Here is a 19,091-nt window from a genome sequence, read left to right on the forward strand (position 1 = left end):
TAGCTCGTCGCCCAGGTACGTATCTATTCCCATTCTGGTTTTTCTATATACATGTTTTGATTCTCATATGTGCATGATAGTTCTGGGTATTCATTGTTTTCCTCATCAATTGCCACGTCAGCTTCATTTTATTAGTAGAGACCCATTTTAGGGACTTAGAGGGGTGCTACGGTCTTTACCGTACCTTCCCGATAAGTAACCTGACCCCCGAACCCGATCCGGTTTTTCGCAGATCACCTTTTTCCAAATAAGGAGTCACACTTATGGTTTTCTTTCTTATTTTGTTTACCCTTTAAAAAAATAAAACAAAAATAAGTGGTGACTCCAAGTCATTTTTTTTAATAAATAAAATCAAATTTTCAAATAAAAATCGAGCTCGCCATCGAGTGGGAAACGCATGAGCCGAAATGCGGGGTCCACAAAATGGCGACGCATGCCGTCAAGGGGCGCGGATGAGAGAGAAGAAAAGGTGGTTGCAGAGAAAAGGTGGCGGCAGAAGGAGTGGTGCAGGAAAAAGGTGGCTGCTACAGAGATCCGGGGGGGGGGCATATCCAAAGAGAGAAGAAAGAAAAGCGGAAGAAAAGAAGGAGAGGGCGGAACAGAAGAGTTTTTCTGGGAGTTTTGAGGGAGAGACTCTGGAGAGAAGAGGAGATATTGGAGAAGCTGTAGAGGGAGTGAGAGGTGTTTCCATGGTCGTTTGAGAAGGATTTTTGAGCAGAGCACCCACGAAATATGAAACAGTGAGTTGGAAGCCTCAAATATTCAGCAGAGAAAGGGATTTCCAGGTACGTTTACCAATCCTCTATATCTTTTATTGACATTTGAATGCTCAGTGATTTGTTTGGGGTGGATGTCAAAGGCCATTTGTTTGTTTGTTGAGATATAACCATGTGTTTGTGCTTGCTATTGTGAATATACATTTGGTTTGCCTCTATTGTGATTATGAAATGCCCGAGGATCATGCCCATGGTAGCTTTTGATATGATTTTCCCACCTGCTCGGAGGACTCACTGATGATTCATGAAATGAAGTCTCTACAGTTTTATCTATTTATTCTTTTTCTTTGGTGCTCTGTTTTTTTTTCCGTCTTCCTCTGTTCCTGGCGCCTGTTCATGGGATGGGTTGTTTCTCTGATCCTTGCTTGAAGGAGATCCTAGAAAATCTGGAGTAGTTGTCATGGCATCAAAGCTCACTTCACCAGCATCCCCATACCCGTCGTTCGTCTATCCACCTCTCTCTCTAGGTCGTCATACCCATTTCCTCACTCAAGCTTGCAGGAATCAAGCATCCTCCACCACACCCATCTTCCTCATCATTCATTCTCCATCCCACTCCCTCATATACATGGAGTCTCACGGGTGCATGCCATCCTTCGCTCCTTCACATACCCATTAAAACCACTCACCCAAGCCCCCATATCCATACAACCCATACCTATCCTTCATGCTACTCATAACCACATTCCATCCGGACATATCGCATCCGGAATTTCTCCATTCGCCGCCATTCCACCTGGACACATCGCATCCGGAATTCCTCCCTCCGCCGCCATTCCACCCGGACATCTCACATCCGGAATTCTTCATCGCACATTTCACCCGGACATATCCGGAATTCTCCCCTCCACTGCCATTCCACCCGGACATATCCCATCCGGAATTCATCCCTCCGCCGCCATTCCACCCGGACATCTCACATCCGGAATTCTTCATCACGCATTCCACCTGGACATATCGCATCCGGAATTCCTTCCTCCGTCGCCATTCCACCCAGACATATCGCATCCGGAATGCCTCCCTCCGCCGCCATTCCACCCGGACATCTCACATCCGGAATTCTTCATCGTCCATTCCACCCGGACATGTCGCATCCGGAATTCCTCCCTCCGCCGCCATTCCACCAGGACACATCGCATCCAAAATTCCTCCATCCGCTGCCATTCCACCCGGACATCTCACACTGGAATTCCATTTTGTAAATTCTCTTAAACCCTGGTATTCAGATAGTCCCAATTGTCTCATACTTCATCCTTAGAGTTTCTTTAGGTTCCAAAATCACATTTTTAATAAAACTTTGCTGCCACTTTCATTTATGGCAAGCAATTTTCATACTTTCCTCTGTTTTTTGAAATGTTTTGAAGTAAGCAAGGAATCAAATTCCGTAATTCCGAACAATGGAGTTATCGGAATTGATTCAGGCAAGATAAAATGGGCTTTGGTAGGGCCCCACATATGTGAATTCGTGACTAATTGATTGATTGATTTATTTATTTATTTATTTGCCATGCGTGATTGATTTGCTATGTTCCATGACATGTATACAATCAACCTGTGTTTGTTCACTAACCCCATTCCATGATAGCGCATTGTCGTTTGCCGCTAAGGTACGCATTCTCTCTTACCCTGTCCATTCCTTATGCATACTTTGATTCTCGGTGTGTGATCATATTGATATTCATTGATTTTCCTATTGATTGCCATGATTGCTTCATTTTATTAGTAGAGACCCATTTTAGGGACTTAGAGGGGTGCTACGGTCTTCACCGTACCTTCCCAATAAGTAACCTGACCACCGAACCCGATCTGATTTTTCGTAGACCGACCTTTTCCAAAACAAGGAGTCACACTTAGGGTTTTTCTTTCTTATTTTATTTACCCTTTAAAAATAAAACAAAAATAAGTGGCGACTCCAAGTCATTTTTTGTTTTAATCTATTAAATCATTTTTTTTTTCAAAATAAAAAATCGAGCTCGCCATTTGAGTGGGAAACGCATTGAGCCGAAATACGGGGTCCACAAAATGGCGACTCCACTGGGGAATCCTAGAGGGTCAAGCTTGAACTTAGAGTGAAGCAAACGTGGCATTCGATTGGACGATCAGTAGATGCTTATCTCTTGATTGCACATTGAGGATTTCTTGATGCATGTTTAGATGTCATATTCATTTGAGATTTTGACATGCCGGATTATTGATGATTGATCTTATTGCATTGCTTAGCGTATTTATTCTGATTTTGGCATGATTGTTCGGATCACTTCACATGCATACACTTACCATTGTATATCACTCAGCTTGTTGTGCTGTTTTCTCTGGCTTGCATATTATCTTGATCATCTTTGGAGCATGATGTTCATATCGCTATTCATCCTGATAGTTGTAGCTTTTTGTGTGGACATGAGTGATATATCCTGTACTCTGCCTGACCGCGTGTCGCATGATTGCCTTTCTTCTGCATGATTGCATGTTGTTTGTCTATGTGGGTCGCACATCTATCTTCTTACCTCCAACTCTCTTGGTTTCGGTCATTCCTTTCATCTCGGTTTTCACTATTGCAAGTGTGAGGCCTTCTGTGTGCTTGCTCTTTGACCGAGCCAGATATTAAGAGTAAGGTCTAGCGACGGGCTATATCGATGCACAGGAGCATTCTGGAGGAGAGCGACACTTTGATGTCGATTGGAGTCTGATCATTGAAGACCTGTATAGCCCGGAGCTAGATTTCATGGATATTTGTGTGGCCAGTGTGTTCCATTTTCTGTTTTAGCTTCCTAGGGTTATCGGATACACCCACACCATTTACTGTGCACTCTAGTCGACCATTGAGCGTTGAGAGTTTGAGAGGTTTCACCATAGGAAACCCCCTGGGATGTCGAGGTAGTGCATGTGTGGAGGTGATGACCACCTTGCATGGAAGCGCCCCGTCTCTTCGGAGGTGTGCAGAGGGTTGCGTATCGCCGAAGGGTACGATCGCTTCTGCTAGGGATCCTTTGAAGTCCACCCATATCCATTTAGAGCCACCTTGACCATGTAGGTTGAGCCATCGATCCTCCGATTAAGACTTCCTCCCTACACGTGGTTGCATCTGAGGGCCTTCAGAGCCTCTTTAGTTACAGTTCGGATTCGGTTTTCCCTCTTTTTAGTTTCCAGTTGAGAGTGCTTGAAGATCGATATGAGTTTGAGTACGGTCGGACAGTCCGTCTTAGTCTTGGATGCATTTGCCCGTTTCAGTTCAGACTATCATTCCTCTCATACTTTTCCTATACCTTATCCTCATTCCGCTTCTCATCTTTCCAAGATCGGATTTCGTTCACAGTCAGGATACACCTTCTTGGGTCAGAGTTGAGGGGAGATTAGTCCGATATTCAGAGAGACAGAGTATGGATCAGCAGGTTGTTACTATGGATCAGTTCACGGCCGCCATGACTTCTATCCAGGAGGCTTTGGCTAGCCTCAGGCAGGAGATCGGTGGTCAATAGGGTAGACCACCAGCAGTTCAGGATGAGACACCGTATGACTCACATCCACCCCCACCACCCCTACCCGTTCCTTCAGTGCCTCAGGGATCCCCATATGTACTACACGGGCATTCTGAGATCGCTCCACCCGTAGTCGCCCAGGCCACAGTCGTTGATGACGCGCATGCGCGCATGGACCGCATCGAGCAACGCGTGAGGCAGCTGAGAGTGTCTGATGGATCTGTTGTTTGGGATGATTTGGAGGGTATGCCGGTAGCCAGCTTGCCGGCTAAGTTTAGGATGCCTGATATTGAGAGGTACACTGGTATCGGTTATCCACGCATCCATCTCCGACTGTATAACACCGTGATGAGGGCTCATGGATTGGACGAGCCTCAGATGATCACTCTTTTCCCCCTGTCTCTGAGTGGGGCGGCTCAGCGCTGGTTTGCGTCTCTGGAGTCCTCGAGACGCCGTACATGGGATGACTTGGCCCAGGAGTTCCTACGACAGTTTTCGTTTAACACTGTCGTAGATGTATCGAGGAGAGAGCTTGAGGCTCTGAGACAGAGGGCAGAGGAGTCTGTTTCTTCTTTCATTTCCTGCTGGCGCTGGAAGATAGCTGAGATAGTGGATAGACCATTAGAGAGAGACCAGATTCAGATGGTTTTGAGGAGCCTATAGCCGAGGATCGCCAGACATTTGGTCGGGGTCCCGTTCGCAGATTTTGGGTCTCTGGTTATGGCTTTGTATGATGTCGAGGACAACATCTCGAGAGGTTTATGGGCAAATTCTTCCCCTAGTGATGTTAAGGGGAATAAACCATTCATAAGACAGAGGTCGACAGATGTTAGTGCTATCAGTTCATCCAGTCAGAGGCCTCCTAGGCGTCATCAGCCGGTCCCACAGCTCCTCGAGACTCATTCGTCTTACACGCCTCAGCAGTTCGGGCCACGGGCACCTCACCCAACTTTTGATCAGACATATCAGGTTCAGCCATTGGCTCTACCTTACTATGCCATTCAGGGCATTGAGAAGCCTCCTGTTTCATACACGGCCACTGGACAGCCATGCTACGCTGCACAGTTCACTCCGAGGCCCACACCTTCATACCCTAGGCCTCGAGCTCAGCAGACCTCTGCACCCTTTGCTTTGAGGACGCAGAGACAGTTTTACAGATAGGCATGCCGTTGAGCCAGGCTCTTCGGAAGCTCACAGAGGCCGGTTTGTTGACTGCACTCACTCCGAGACCGCCCCCTCAGCCTCTACCTCCTCAGTTCAGGATGGATTTGCACTGTGCTTATCATTAGGGGTCTAAACATGAGACCGATCAATGCACTACTCTGAGGCACGCTATTTAGGATCTGATAGACCAGGGTTTGGTACACTTGGGTCAGCCGAGTGTGACCACAAACCCGTTACCGACCCATACCACGCATGCAGTTCCTCTCCCAGTCGGTGGTATTCATTTCTTGGACTTTGATGAGACCGACGATCATGTCCATATATTGAGTTGGGATGATTCAGATCCAGAGCTTATCATGTCGGCCGAGATTTATGAGACGAGTGGGGTGACTCTAGAGCCATAGATGCCCACTCCATTCCAATTAGTTCCCGAGGCAGCGTCTGTACCGGCCACCACTTTCGAGCCTTTAACATTCACACGTTATAGCGTTCATACGCCGTGCATTCTGATCCCGGATATTGAGAAGGTTCGGGCTCCATATGTTGATATTTCTCAGACTCCAGACATCTAGTATATTCTCCGAGGGAGTAGAGTGATGCAACAGCCACCTCCCGCTGCACCTAGGCCAATTGAGGGTACATCTGCTTCCGAGGAGGTCAGAGTAGAGGATGACGAGATCTTGAGGCAGCTACAGAGCACTCAGGCCCATATCTCCATTTGGAGTTTGTTGGCATCTTCGAGCACTCACCGAGATGCATTGATTCGAGCCTTGAGCCAGATCAGAGTTGAGACCACCACCACTCCTGAGGGTTTGATTCACATGATGACAGTTGGCCGAGCCACATGTATCATATTCTCGGATGACGATTTGCCACCAGAGGGCTCGGACCACACTCGTCCGCTCTACATATCTGTTGGCTGTTCAGGCCGCCGAGTCCCATCTGTCATTTTGGATAATGGCTCGGCCCTAAACTTATGTCCTCTTGCCACTGCCATCGCCCTTGGATACGCTCCTTCTGATTTCGGTCCGTCTACTCAGACCGTTCGAGCTTATGATAGCACTCGGAGGGAGGTCATGGGTACCCTTGAGATTGAGCTGACGATAGGTCCGGCCACGTTCATCACTGTATTTCAGGTTTTGAGGATTCCTACATCCTTTAACCTGCTTTTGGGCCGACCTTGGATTCACCGAGCTGGGGCTATCCCTTCTTCACTTCATCAGAAAGTGAAGTTCATTCATGAGGGCCAGGTCGTTACCGTACAGTCGGCAGGTGACATGCTTATTTCCGTTGAGCCCGTGCTTCAGATCAGTCATAGCGACGATGATTTATTGCTGATCGGGTTCACTTTTGATGAGGTATAGACCTTGGAGCTAAAGGACTTTTGCTGGGACTTCGTAGTTATGTCCTTTAACTAGCATGGGAGCATAGTGATGCTTGATATCATGAGAGACATGTCCTATCTACTCGGCATGGGGTTGGGTCGACGTCAGCATGGACCGAGCGAGTTCATCATCGTTCCCGATCATGACGTACCATTTGGGCTCGGGTTCATCCCCATTGAGGCTGATTACCGATATATGGCGCGTTTGCGCAAGGAGAGGGTGAGGGCTCGACTGACTCATACTCCTTTCTATTATCCTATGCGTCCGTACACCAGGAGCCTAGCAGATTACTTTGTGAGGGCATCAGAGCCGCACGCACCATCTAACGGGATCATTGGAGGACTTAGCACCACCCAAGAGACCGAGCTTCAGCGCCTTGTCCAGCAGTTACGATTGAGGGATGGAGCCCCTGGTCCTTCGATTTCGGTGTTGATTGCTCCTTCCTCTCCGGATCGCACAAGCCTTATGACGCTTTGTTTCCCTGATGAGATCGATGATCATGGGGCGTTTGCCGAGGTCAGCGACATAGTGGACGGGGCCGTGCCACATGATGAGTATATCGATGAGATGCTCGCGATGAGCCTGAGCCCGATCGAGGAGAGAGTTCATCCTGGGCTCACTTCACCATTCGATCTTTTCGGGGTGTGCTTCATCGAGATCGTCGAGGAGATCCAGACTGCCTCTGCTCCGGAGATTGTTGAGGATGCTACAACTGTTGTTGATTTGATTGACAGCCCTGTTAGCCTTGTTGAAGGAGTGTCCGACTTTGTGGGCTTACCTCTTTCATTTGATGTTTTATCGGGATTTGTCTCCCGTCTTGATTATGTTTCCGACTTTTCATCTATGGATTTGAGCATTTTTGAGTATTTGCCTGTCTCTCGTGATATTGATTTGTTTACACCATCTTCACCCACATCACAGATTTTCGACATTGATGATGAGATTGCACAGCGCGATTCAGACGATGACTCGTCTTCTATTTTCGATTCGGATCCCGTTGACGAGAGAGTTTCACCTGCTGTAGGGGACACGGAGATCGTTGATTTCGGCACAGCAGATCAGCCTAGAGAGTTGAGGATCGGATCAGATTTATCTGCTGATGAGAGGGACGGTCTCATCCAGTTGCTCAGACCATACTTGGACGTTTTTGCATGGTCTTATGAGGACATGCCGGGCCTTGATCCGTCTATCGTCCAGCATCGTTTGCCCCTTCTGCCCCATGCTAGACCGGTTAAGCAGAAGTTGAGACGATTGCATCCTCGATGGAGCCTGTAGGTTAAAGAGGAGATCCAGAAGCAGCTTAGTGTAGGATTCTTATCAGTGATTGAGTACCCGGAGTAGTTGGCCAATGTCGTCCCTGTTCCCAAAAAGGACGACAAGGTTATTATATTTTCCAACTTAGGTTTTGAAATTCTGTTATTATACTAAAACATATTTTAATTGGCTTTTCAATAGTTACAGTTCTTGTTTAACATAATTTAATTAAAAGATATATTGCTTTCAACAAAAGATTAAAACTAAAGTGATAGTAATGAATTTTTTCTTAGGCTAGGTTTTGTTCAAAGTATGGGCGTTTAATGCTTCCCCATTTGGAAATAAATTAAATAATAGATTTATCGTGGGTGCCTATTGTGTTTTTTTCTATATGTTTTTTTTCTCTCTTTGCGAAAGAGACTATAGTCAAAGCATCATCCTCAATAGCGCGAAAGAGACTATCATGAAGATACCATCATCCTCAATAGCGCGAAAGAGACTATCATAAAGATACCATCATTAATGGCGTGAAAGAACCTACCGACAAGATGTTATCCTCAACGGACCAAAAGAGATTGCTATAAACATGTTTAATTGAAACATTTAACCATAAAAAATATATATATATAACATAATTTAATTTGATTATTAAATGAATTACATATTCTATTATCTATTTAATAGTTAAATAATATTTAGATTTATATTTTTTTATACTATTATTATATTTAGGTCAATTTATATAATAAAATACATAGACTTTGACCAGATATAAAGACCAACATGACCCATCAATACTAATTATCACCCAAAAAATTTATTTCCCCTTTACATATAAATTGGGAGTTGCATAAATAGAAGAATGAATACATTTATTATTTATTTATTTATTTTTGTAGTTCTTAAGTTGTGTTTAGAGACATCCAATGGATTGTGTCAGGCGGGCTATACCCAATGTTTAGCGGACTATTATAGGTCATCATGTCAGGTCACACGGCCCACTTAAAAATCATGTTGGGCCGATTGAACCCATACAAACCAAATAGGTGACTCGATACAACCCATAAACTTGTGGGCCAATTGTGTCATGCCAACCATGTCAATCGTGTCATGTTGGTGGGTCGTGCTAGCGGCCCATGGTTGTTAAAATTTTTAATTTTTTAAGTTATTTTATCTTAATTTTTTTCATTATTAAATGAATTTTTTTTTGTTACTTTAAACATTTTTAATAATTATGCTTTTTGTATTTTATTTTTATATTTATACAGTTTGTAATTGTAAAATTTATAGAAATGTTAATTTTTTGTATTTAAAAATAGTAAAAAAAATCATATTTAAATTTGGTTTTTTTTTAATCAAATAACTATAAATTTAAAATAATTGAATATAAAAGGAAATAAAATATAAAAAATAATTTTTTATTCAATATTTTAACAAATTATATGAAAAAATAGGGAAAGAGAAAAAAAGCGAGAATTGCATTTGAGATGTAATAAAAAAGAAAAAAAGTAAAAATTGATATTTGAAAGGGTCAAATGAGCTAAAATGATGGCTTGCATGATGGCAAGACGGGTCGTCTTCTTATGCTCAACACGACCAGCTCCTTTGGGCAAACAGTAAATTGAAAATAATTGAATATAAAAGGAAATGAAATATAAAAATAAATTTTCATTCAATATCTCAACAAATTAGGGAGAGAAAAAAAAGATAGTAAGATTGCATTTAAGATGTAATAAAAAGGAAAAAGAAAAAAGATAAAAAAGTAATATTTGAAAGAGTCAAATGACCTAACATGATGGCTGACATGATGGTAAGAGGAGTCGTCTCCTTATGCCCAGCACGACCCGCTCTTTTGAGCCGTACCGGCCTAGTCTGCTACAGTAATTGAACTATGTTAGTCTAGCCTTTTGGCGTGCTTGGTTGTGGGCCAAAATGGGCAGCCTTGGCCTATTGGACACTTCTAGTTGTGTTTGATCGAAATATGTACTTTAGTTTTTATTTTATTAAAATAATTTTTACTTCTTATTTTTTAAATGACATTAATTACGTAAAATGAAAATTGTAACATTCGATAAAATCTTGTTTAATTTTGGGTTTTCACTAATATGAAATATGAGAAAAATATAATTAAAATATTATGAAATGTATTGATATTATTCTTTTATATATCCTAACCTAATAAATAAATAAAACATTTATAGTTTTAAGATGAGATTTAATTTCAAATATATGTGATATAATTTTTATTGATATTGATATTTATTTTATATGATATTCATCTTTCATTTATATTCTTAGTCCCATAAAGTTTTTTCTGTGCTTTTATTTCTTCTTCATTTTTAATTTTAAGAAAAAAATTTCACTCTTTATAATTAATTTTGAAGGCACCACATTCATATTTTCACTTTTTTCACTCTTTGAGCTTAGGTTTATTTATTCTTATTTTTATTTTTTTTTATTTTTTATTTTTTTAAAAAGAAAATAAAAAAAAAACACCATCAAACCAATGTGTAGAACACTTAAATTATCAACCCATTCTTTTTTAAACTTTTGGCCCATTTTCTCTAAAGCCCAACCCATTCACCCACTAGCAACTCCTATTTAAGCTATTTTAGGGTTTGAGACCCTCTTTTTCTTCATCTACCTCCATCCGCCAGTCCCCCTCTTCTCTTTATTCTCTCTACTTTCTCTCCATCCAAACACCCATTTCTTCCCTCTTCTTCACCATCTTTCATTTTTTCTTTCTTTCTCTCTTTTTCCCCATTCTCTTTCCATACCCATTTTTTTCCTTTCTTTCCACTGCCGGCACCACTGATACGACACCACCGTCGGCCCCACTCCCGCCGACCACCCCTGTCACGCCCCAAAACCCACTCCAGGGGCATGACGGTCATTTCACACTTCAAGCCCAAAAGCCTAAAGTGTAATTTGACCCAATATTCATTTTGTAACTAGAAATTTCCCATTTCCCAAATTCCTGTTCAGAATAATCAGACAAAATTCTACAATCTTCCAAACTCATAAAAATTTCAATCTTCAACCAAATTGCTAGTGTCCAAAAATGTTAACCTTCAATACTTCAATTAAATCCAAAGAAAATAATTTAAAGTCTAAATATTGTCCAAACAATGTCTAAAGCAAAAATCCTAATAATCACAAACTTTCCCGCTTAGTCATCACTCCTCGCTCGAACTAAAGGTACCTGAAAAATTTTCAACAATTGGGAATGAGCTCACAACCTAATAAGGAATATTAATGCAGTTCATGAATCAAATATTTTCATTTCAAATACGAGATATATATATTTTTTTTCTCATCAAATATTAAAGTTTCAAAAATACCAATATATTCAAATTTCAACCAACCATTTTCATATCAAATTCAAACACTTTCATATAAGATTCAATCAAATCCATTCAATTTTCATTACTCTGGTTATCAAATATCAAATGCCCAGTTAGGTGACACTTTTCAAATGGGTGGCTAGCCTCAAATTGTTCCTGGTGGACGGAACCAAACACTACTAGTACTAGTAACCTCTAACCAAACTCTTAGAGGCTGGGGTCCAAATCAATTACATTCCCACCATGAAATGTAAAGGTCAACTATTATATCCCGTTGACAGGGCCGAATAGTCAACTATTATATCCCGTTGACAAGGGCCAAATAAACTAGAGTGATGTTTTTGTTCAAGTATTCAAATTTACACAACATAATATCTCCATATTTTGTGTCATAAATAAAACAAAATATTCCAACATAATATTTAGTGCAAAACAGTTTGATCCATGCATGGTAACAAAATATCATTTTCTTTTCCACAATTCAAAATAACATATAAAATAATTTAATTTTATAAATATTGCATTAACTTCCCTTACCTCAAAACATGCAAAGACCTTGAAGGAAAAATAACCCTGAAAAGTCTACTCCTCACCTAACACAATAAAAAGACAACTATTACTATTTACCTCAAAATATAAATCTGATAATCCTAAAATTTCTAAGTGTTAAGATTAATATTTCTGATTAACAAAGTAATAATTTAATTACTATATTCCTTATTTAATTATAATTTTTTTTTCTAATTTAAGTCAAAGAACACCTCATAACTTAACTATTTACTATTTATTTTACTAATTAAATTTTATTCTATTTATTAGCTTAATTTTACCAACTAATCTTGTACTTCACTTTATTTACATAAACCTGTATATATAAATATTATTATTATTGCACTTCCTAATTCTCTGATTTGCTACCTCATTTCTTAATAAAAAAAAAATCTGGTTTATTATTACTTAACAATTACTAGCAAGAACTTGTACCTCATCAAAAGTTCCAACACCTAGTTCCATATTATACTGGTCTCATACTCAGCATTACTATCCATTCCTAACACCTGTACCTCACTTTTTCTTTTTCTTTTCTACCCATTACTACTTTATTAATATAATATACATATGAAAAACATTTTTTTTACACTCTCTGCCACTCCAGCACACGAGAATTTATTTTTTATTAGTAAAGGATTATTTTCTCAATCTCTCATTCTCACTGCACACTGCATAACCAACAAGTCTTTTTTTTTTTTTTCACTCACTTACCTAGTACGCACTCTCTTTCTCTATTTTTTTTTTCTTATTCTCTGGCTATCACCTGCTGCCACAACATACCCAAAAATTTCCTTCATTTTTTTTTTTTACTCAGATTTATTCTTCTAAATTTCAAAGTTTCTCAATTTCCAACAATAAACTACCCCATGTTCATAATTTAATTTAATTTTTTTTTCTAAACATTTAGAAAATTTCTAATTTCTAAAATTTCCAAATTTTTTACCAATGAAATAATTCATGTTCATGAATTTTCAATGTTTGATTTAAAAACTAAATAGACAAACCCTAATCTAGATTTGAATTTTTTTTTTTTCAAAAACATCTAATGATTTCAAACTAATTCGTTAATCTAAACTAATGATCCAAAAGTTAAAAACTTACCTGAAAAAAAAAGTCTGATCTTTCAATCCCTAAACTCCAAAATCTCCAGCCCTCCGTTACCTGTGAAAAATAAATTTTTTTATTTATTCAGAGAACAAAAAAAGTCACTATTTATACTTAGGGCTTTCTAAAACATGAAAAGACCTATTTACCCTCATTAACTAATTAATTAATTAATTAATTAATTAACCTAGTTTTACTAATTTACCCTAAAAAACAGCCGGGGTGTTACAACCCCTCTTCCCCTTCTCTCTTTATCTCATTCACTTTCCTTCTCTCTCATTTTCTCTTCATCTCTTCTCACCCATGGAAAACCATCACCCCACCACCCATTCCCCCTCGCACACCACATTTCATTTATGGCCACTGTATCTTCGTGCCCACTACTGCTCCATTGCATCTTCTTCCATGGGTTCTTCAATTTTAGGTGAGTTTTCTTTTTGTTGTTTTCTACAATAATTGATTTTGGTTGCATAATTTTGATGTGGACTCGATTTTGTCATTAATATGGGTTTTAGTTATATTATTGATTTGTCATGAGAACTGGGAACTTGTACCTTGATATCGTATTGCATATTTTTTAGATTATTGATTTATCTGATCGAGATTAAATTTTTGTTTGGATTATTGTTTATTGAAATGATGAATGTTCCGCTCTGGAAAACTCTGTTACACAGCCACAGGTAAATGGTGCTTGCTGTGAGAGTCAAAGTGGGACCCCGACACTACCAATATCCTCCACCCACTTCCCGATCACCCCACCACCTAACCTGCCTATCTGTACCTTGCCACCCTTCTTTCCACGTATAACAAAGAAAGGAATTGACCCACTACAGATCTATAATTTTCCAGGAAAACACATTTATACAAACACGATGCTGAAACATAAAAACACTTCAAATCATGAGTGCCTGACTGCTACACTCTCACGCTGGGCCCAATATTGGCTTTTAAATCTTGGGTTTCTGAACTCGGCTCATCTTGTTGGGGATACGGGTGATTCATGACTTCCACAGCTGCACTAATGAAAATATCATAAACCTGATTGATGGGGTGACAGCCTGTAGCGAACGAAGAGCATGGTCGACAAGCCGAGCAGTGGGGTAGAAGGATAGCAGTAGGAGAACAGCATAAACATACCAGAAGAGTGGCCGCGGGAAAATGAGTGAAGCCATGAATGAAACAGCGGTGGAGAGCGGGCTGTTTTCAAATCGCAGACGTATGTGGAGTGTGTGGAATGAACAAGTGAAGAGGGTGATGGGGACTTCAATGGAAACGAATGAAACGACAGCTAGAGAAAGGAGAAAGCAAAAGAGGTTGGTCCTAGTGATCACATCCCAACTTATCTCTCCTATTTGGGATTTCACCCTGTTTATCACGGCTATGAATCATTGATTTTTGATAAGAGGACTGTAATTTTAAAAAGTAATTCTTAAATTTCCCTAGGAAAAATAGTAGAAAAAATAATTTCAAATATACGATAATTTTTACGGGGTAAGCGGGAAAGATATTTGTTTACTTTATCAACTTAGAAATTTGTTTACTTTATCAACTTGGAAATCCTCTTTTCAAAGAGGATTTCCAAAACAAATATAAAAAAAAATTAACCACTTAAAAATCGTCTTTTGAAAAGATGATTTTCACCAAAATAAATATATATATATAAAAAAAATTAACCACTCAGAAATAGCATTTTAAAAAAACAATTTCCATCAAAATAAATATAAAGAAATCATATTTTTAAAAGATGATTTTCACCAAAATAAGCATATAAAAAAAAATTAACCATTCAGAAATTACGATTTCCACAAAAACAAATATATATATATATATATATAAATTAATCACTCAAAAATCTTCTATTGAAAAGACGATTTTTTTAAAAAAAACCACTCATCTTTTCATTGGAAATCATATATTTTGAAAAAAAATAAAAATAAAAATAAATTAGAAATTGTCTCTGGACCAAAATTTTAAAATTTAATATATTTTAATACCATTAATTATCCATATATCTATATATTATATAAAAAAATACAATATAATATAAAAAAATATTATAAATCCATTTTAGAATTAAAAATTAATTATACTTTTACAATGATTATAAATATATATTATAAAATTAATTAATTTAATTTGCTAAATTTAATATAAGATAAATAATATTTATCTATTGTTTTTTTTTCTTTCACTTTGTAATTAAAAAAAATTATTAACAATTTACGTGAAAAAATGAGTTTAGAAAAACAAATTTGTTATTAATTTATTAAATAATTATTTATAAAATAAATAATTTTTTTTGTTTTAATTTTTAAATTAATTTTATTATATAAAATTTAAGATTAAAAATATTAATTTTTAAGTTAAAATTTTACTATAAAATGAATAAAATATAAAAATAATTTTAATTGTTCTTAATCTTTAATTTTTTAAAATTAATTCAATTAATTACAACTAATAAAATTAATTTAGTTTGATATTTTTTTATTTATAAGATAAATAATATTTATCTATTTTTTTGTTTATGTGAAAAATGATTTCATAAAAAACAAATTTATTAAATACTTATTTATAAAATAAATAATCTTATTTCGTTTTAATTTTTACATAAATTTTATTATATAAATTTTAAAATTAAAAATATTATTTCAAATTTCACTATAAAATGAATAAAATATAAAAAAATAAATTAAAATAAAATATCAGGATTATAAAAAACCAATAACATTATTTATTAAATATTAAAAAACAAACAAACAACCCAACAATTAATAAAATATCAATCATGATAGAAATTCAATTATTATTGTAAATGCAAGAAAACCAATAACCTTATTCATATCAACCATCAATAAAGAAAATATATATGTATATATATTAACCGATAACTTGTATTAATATGTTCAATTACTAAATAATCAAATTATTCAAATAATAAATTATCAAAAATTAACTACTATTATGAATAAAATAGATAGATGATTTTCAAAAAAATAAAAAAATAACAATTTCTGATCTCATTGATGCCAAACTTGAAGAGCATCAGATGTGTGGATCCAAGCAGTGCCCCAATTGACGGACACAAGCTCGAAACAAAGCGGATGGATATAATTTCATCATATTCTTCCCTTCAACTACAAGATTCTCATAGAAAAAATAAAGAAGTCATTCATCCGACTTTGCTGGTGTTTTTCTGAACAAAAACCATATTTGAATCCACTTTCTTCTTGCATTTTTGTTTCCATTTTTACCCGATTTTGATTTTCGGATGGGGTTTGCAGGATGGTGTCATGTTAAAGTATGATTTTCTCTGTTTTTGTTTTTGTTGTTCATTACCTCCTCAAAGGTCGAAATAATATTATACGACCGTGCATATGAAAGCTGTTGCATATTTTTGTCCACCCTCCCTGTGATCATGAGCACGAACTTCGAGTATACACGCCGTGTGCTCGTTAAAACGAACAATGAGTAGGAACCATTCGTGGACGATCTTGAAAGGAATATTCTCTGTTATGGACACGTTTTTTAAGACATGACACGCGTCCACCTCAGCTTTGTATAAAAAGTACAAACTGAAAGGAGACTCTAGAAGGCAACTTTTTTCACTATATCAAAGCTTAAATAGGAAAAATTTTGTCCCACTAATGCACAGAGGTGGCCCTTCGCCCTAGGAGGAAGGATGGGTCCGAGAAGGTGGGTGGGAAAAGGCTCCTTCAGCTTTTGGAATTTTATCAAGTTATTTCTCCTTTTTTTTAACATGTGCCATTGTCTTGCAAGTTGCAGCATCAGCCTATGCTAACCAACCATAAATGTTGCCACATAGAATATTAAATCATGTTTTTTAAAGATAAAAAAATTAAACCACGGCAGTCAATGATCAAAAGCTACTTCCAATCCATATTTTCAATTTAATCATGTGTTGCCACGAAGTTTCAAAGAATTTTCCTTCATTTTTAAATTAAAATTTTTTTTACACGAACTCCACCCACACCATGCCCCCACCTCAGTTTAGAGACATTGACTTAGCCGTGGAAATTTGGTCCCCAAATGGAAATGTAAAACTAAAATGATCATGGCTTGCCCACCAGCTCTAGGCCGCTGATTATTGTTTGATAACAGGAAAAATGCCAAATCCAAATTGTTTATTAGATATGAGAATAATAATAAAAAAAAACATTCGTATACATATAAAAATATTTTTTTGTTAAATTTTATTTTTTTTAAATTATATAGCATTGTGATTCATCTTCAACTTTATTTCTATCCTCGTTCTTATTTTATTAAATTAAATAAAACATTGTCTTAGTGGATGCTTAATAGTTTTTAACTATCAATTTTCTTAAAAATTTAACATTAGACAGAATTATGAATTCATATCCAACATAGGGAAATATACGAAACCTCCTATATATGAAAGCAAACTTTGATACCATGTTAGAATTACTAATTTTCCTAAAAATTTAGATTTATAGGATTTAGATTAAATGTGTATATCATATTTTTAACAAATATAAGTGTCTAAATAAAAGGAAATAAAATTATGAAAATTTAGTTGATTTTGCAAAATATGTTATATAATTTAATTTTTTTTCCTATATTAGATTATACATGTACCATAAAACGTTAATCCATATCTATGGGCTAGCTAAACATCCCTAAGTAAAAATGTAAGTGGCTTATTAATATACATGTACTCGATTGGCGTTGTATCAATTAAAAAATTAGGACATTCAACGATTTTTGAGCATCATTAAGATATTAACACATCAGCTCGTAAAAATTTCTCTTCAAAAGCAAGATACCTCTGGCATAATATTGAAATCATCCACATACTTGGACAAATTTTGGCCACTGCCAATATCAAAACAGAGACTAGTCCCCATTCCAAACTGGGGATAATTTTGGATGATGAATTAGGGTTGTGGAAATGACACGTGAACCGACCAAAAGACATTCAACATCCGGTGAAAAATTGTCTCATACGATTTATTAAATCACTTTATATGCACCCCATCACCTACATGCCTTTTTTAATTCTAATCGGTTGAATATGTACTACTTTGATATAAAGTTTGTGTTCCATATTTTATAAACAACATCAAGTCCCCCAAAACCTTGCCTTGTTAAGATATAATTTTTAATTTGATCCATGGAAAGTACACTTGAAGACAATTATAAAAGTGTTATATTTCAATAAATATTTTAAAAAATGACTGCATTTTCAAAATCCTTTCCGGCATGAGTGGGGTTGCAAAGCAGCGTTGACCCAGGTCGTTATAAATTCTTAATAATCCAATCTAAAGATTTTAGCTTGAGTAGTGGGATAAGTCCCACCGAGTCGGTCCTGGGGGCGCGCAATCTAAGGGTTGGGAGCCAGTCCGCACAGTCTGGCGATGCGGTAGGGGTTTGACGCGAAGCCACAGTCATGGCAACCACATCACGAATTCAGCACCGACCTTTTTGAAAAGGTCAAGGAATTTTGGAGATTTTGACAACCGTCAACATCAATCAGCTTTTACAATAACAGTCAAAAGCCACATGAAATTGGGACAATTTTAACCACTAACAGATGGGCTAATCCCGATTCAAAGATCTATTTTTGAAATTGCATGTAGAGAGAAAACGCCAGACAATGCCACATCAGCTTCAAACGCGTGTCCTTGTAATACCTATTTAGGTGTAGGTTTTAAAATAAAAGTTATTTAAAAGTGAAAATATTTTTTTTAATGGGTTATTTTTCAGGTAAAAGAAAAGGATCGGGGCTTGTTTAACCATGTTTGTTTTTAAAAACCATTTTTAAGTTAAAAAAAAAAAATTATTTTTTAGTTGTTGACAAATTGTTTTTTTTTTTTAAAAAAAAAAAACTTGTTTAGATAATTAGTTAAAAATAATTTTTTTTTGTTTTGATTTTGTAATAACATTGTAGATTTAATTTATATAATATTAATTAAATTTAATTTAAATTTTATTTAAAATAAAATAATTTTTATTTATAAATCAATTAAAAAAATAAATAGCATTTAATAAATAATAATA

This window comes from Vitis riparia, chromosome 2 (genome assembly GCF_004353265.1).
Source record: "Vitis riparia cultivar Riparia Gloire de Montpellier isolate 1030 chromosome 2, EGFV_Vit.rip_1.0, whole genome shotgun sequence".
In the NCBI taxonomy this organism is placed as follows: domain Eukaryota; kingdom Viridiplantae; phylum Streptophyta; class Magnoliopsida; order Vitales; family Vitaceae; genus Vitis; species Vitis riparia.